The sequence below is a fragment of the Palaemon carinicauda genome, chromosome 18 (assembly GCF_036898095.1).
Source record: "Palaemon carinicauda isolate YSFRI2023 chromosome 18, ASM3689809v2, whole genome shotgun sequence".
Taxonomy (NCBI): domain Eukaryota; kingdom Metazoa; phylum Arthropoda; class Malacostraca; order Decapoda; family Palaemonidae; genus Palaemon; species Palaemon carinicauda.
Genome location: NC_090742.1, coordinates 19,476,154 through 19,480,166, shown reverse-complemented (window position 1 = coordinate 19,480,166; position 4,013 = coordinate 19,476,154).

The window sequence follows — 4,013 nt, the reverse complement described above, 5'->3', positions numbered from 1 at the left end:
CAACAACAATAATAATAATAATAATAATAATAATAATAATAATAATAATGATAATGATAATAATGCTTACTTGAAAAAAAGCGAAACAAAACATGCGCTATGATGTTAATTTTAAATATAATACTTATGAGGGCCATTTTTTTCAACGAATCGTGGTCAAAATAGCATAAGACTTTTATTCTCTCTTCGTGCTTGGGCGAGAGGCAATAAACTTTGGAAATGGCTTCGGAAAGGACGCCAAAAAACATGCATAATATTCTATATATATTATGTATGTCATACCCCGAGGCCAAGATAGGAAACTTTTTATTTCTCCTCGCCAACAGCGCATTTCCCCCCTGATCCTCAAGCCACTGAGGTCATAGTAAGAAAATCCAAAGAACAATATTGATCCGAATTAAGAAGCATTATTCTCTACTTCTTGAGTCGAGCTATTATACACTACTATAGCGCGTATAGAGTATTTTCGTTAATGGTACTAATAGAATTTCATAAAACAAGTACGCATATAGGAAAGGATTAGAAATGAAACTATAAGAGAGATTACTCGAGTGCCATATGTGGATGAGATCATGATGAGGGGTAGATGGAGATGGTTTGGGCATGTTCTTCGCACTCCCCAAGACAGATTAGTTATCCAAACTTTCGACTGGGCTTCACAAGGCACTAGAAGAGTTGGAAGACCAAGGCCTTCATAGCTGAGGACTATGAAGCATCAAGTAGGAGATGATGAATGGTGAAGTATTGATTTAAAAGCTCAAGATAGAGACGACTGGCGAAATCTAACTGAGGCCCTTTGCGTCAATTGGCGCAGGAGGAGGAGATGATGATGATGATGATATAGCCTCTACCAGTTGCCTTTTCCCAATTATAAACCTTAGGGAAGGTTTAGATGGTATGTACACTTGTTACTCGTTGAGATACTACCGCTAGAGAGTTATGGGGTCCTTTGACTGGCCAGACAGTACTACTTTGGATCTTTCTCTCTCGTTACGGTTCATTTTCCCTTTGCCTACACGTACACTGAATAGTCTGGCCTATTCATTACATATTCTCCTCTGTCCTCATACACCTGACAACACTGAGACTACCAAACAATTCTTCACGCAAGGGGTTAACTACTGTATTGTAATTGTTCAGTGGCTACTTTCCTCTTGTTAAGGGTAGAAGAGACTTTAGCTATAGTAAGCAGCTCTTCTAGGAGGACACTCCGAAATCAAACCATTGTTCTCTAGTCTTGGGCATACCTTCTGTCATTTCTCTTCCTCTTGTTTTATTAAAGTTGTTATAGTTTATATAGGAAATATTTCTTTTAATGTTGTTACTGTTTTATTTCTCCTTGTTTCCTTTCCTCCCTGTTGGAGCCCTGGTCTTATAGCATCCCGCTTTTCCAACTAGGGTTGTAGCTTAGCAAGTAATGATAATAATAATAATCATAGTATTATTAATAATAATAATACAAGGGGTTTTCAGCAAACGTTCTTCAATAAATATTAATTCAGATTGAAATGGCACGATAAGAACAAAATTAATAGTTGGAAGTTGCATTGAGTTTTCATACTACACTGAAGATTAACTTCATAATCAAGGAACATTATACACTGGAGAAATTGTGTAGTTTCTCTCTCTCTCTCTCTCTCTCTCTCTCTCTCTCTCTCTCTCTCTCTCTCTCCTCTCTCTCTCTCTCTCTCTCTCTCTCTCTCTAATATTTTGCATACTTTTTGAAACTCTCCTTGACAGTTCATGGTCTGGACAAGAGCTCTCGGTTAAAAGTCTGTTAATTTCTTACTTGCTTATATATTTCTATATGTTTATTTCTTATGATTTAATCAAATTTTCATCAGGCTACTAGGATTGTTAGATATGGAATAATCGTCTCAAGTTTAACTTCGTATGGAAATATTTCTTAATATGATATATAATCTAATCATTTAACGGTTAAGATGAAATAACTTTACTGACAGATTTGAAAAACTAAATAATGGCTACTTTTAGATTACTGAACTTTTCAACGTATTCTCACAGATTAAAAAAAAAAAAGTAATAATTCCATTGATGATTTTTCTATGACAATTGTCCAATCCCTCAAATAAATTGATATCCTGGCAAATGAGAAATCAAAAACATTAAATTTTCAAGACGAATAAATTAATGCGAATATCAATTCTCGGTGTCCACCAAACACGTAGACACCTAAACAATGAATATCGTCTAAAAAATATTATACTCTCGAATTATAAACTCTTTGATCCTCTTCTTGTAAACTACTACAAACTAAAGATTTAACATATCTTGAAAATAAATTGTAAAGTATCTGTTAACTAAACTGATTATCTGCAATGGACATTGGGGATACCTTCTTCAAGGTAACATTTTACACTATTACCCAGTCCCAGACTCTCTCTCTCTCTCTCTCTCTCTCTCTCTCTCTCTCCACAATTTTCTAGCGTGTACAGCCTAAGGAAGTGGTGACTTTAAATAACAGTAATGAAATGCTTAACGCGTCTAGTATAAAGATTTATGGGCTACGGTTGGCTCTGTGGTCAATTGTATGGAGTCACTCAGGAAGAGAGTACTCTGTGAAAAAAATTCTGAAGTGAATATTGATTGATTGTTACTATTCTTACAATATTTTATTTTAGTTGTTCATAACTTCTCATATACAGTAGTTTTATTTATTTCATTATTCCTTTCCCTCACTGGGCTATTTTTCCTTGTTGGAACCCTTGGGCTTATAGCAACCTGCTTTTCCAGCTAGGGTTGTAGCTTGGTCTGTTATAACAATAATAATATATGAACTATTCATTAAAATCCTTAACAGTAGTAACGATCACGTTAATGGATATTTAATCTAAATAAGTTCTTTTTTTATGCTACAAAGTTTAAGGTGATGTCGTCGACTGTAGACATTATTTCTATGACGTTTTTAATAGCCTATAATAATAATTTTGATAATTATATAAATCCAATCATTTTTATTATAACATTAATAACCAATCTAAAGCAACAAGTAGATTACTTAAAATTAAAAATTAATTATTTCACACACTGGTAAACTATGGTATGTAAATACTATTTACTAATTACAGTAATTATGATTCGTATGAATGATTCTTAACACAATTAATTATGTCACTCTCTTGGGCCTCTTGGCACGCTGAACAGAAGACGTCAACCTGAGTGACCGGCGTTCGATTCTCGATACGAAAAGTCAGTAATGTGCCTGTTGACCTAAGCTCTGAATAGGTACCTTACTGGTATTAGGTCACAGCTGGGTTGAGAGAGAGAGAGAGAGAGAGAGAGAGAGAGAGAGAGAGAGAGAGAGAGAGAGAGAGAGAGAGAGAGAGAGCATTACACGTGACTCCATTACACAGTGGGACCTCGATACGGTAATTTTCACTTCATTAGGTTGAAACAATTTATAAGACTCTCTCTCTCTCTCTCTCTCTCTCTCTCTCTCTCTCCTCTCTCTCTCTCTCTCTCTATTTCAACTGAAGAATCCTTGGGAAATCTCTTTTTTTCCAATTTAGTCCTGTTAATTATATTCTACACAATTATGATTCTCGCAGAGTTAATTTGAATTGACCATTGTTTAGCGAAATGAATAATTTTCACTATTCATTAGGAATTTTAACTTTTACTCGAGAGGCGTTAATAGTTAGCGTCAATGATAAGTATTTCAATATTCATAAAACGATTTTTTATACATTTCTAATCAATTAAGGTATTACGAATCACTACCAGTGTAAGGTGTGAGAGAGAGAGAGAGAGAGAGAGAGAGAGGAGAGAGAGAGAGAGAGAGAGAGAGAGAGAGAGGTTTTATACTTTTCTGTATAGCGCTACAAACTTCTTTATATATGTATATATATATATATATATATATATATATATATATATATATATATATATATATATATATATATATATATATATATATATATATAGAGAGAGAGAGAGAGAGAGAGGAGAGAGAGAGGAGAGAGAGAGAGAGAGAGAGAGAGAGAGAGAGAGGT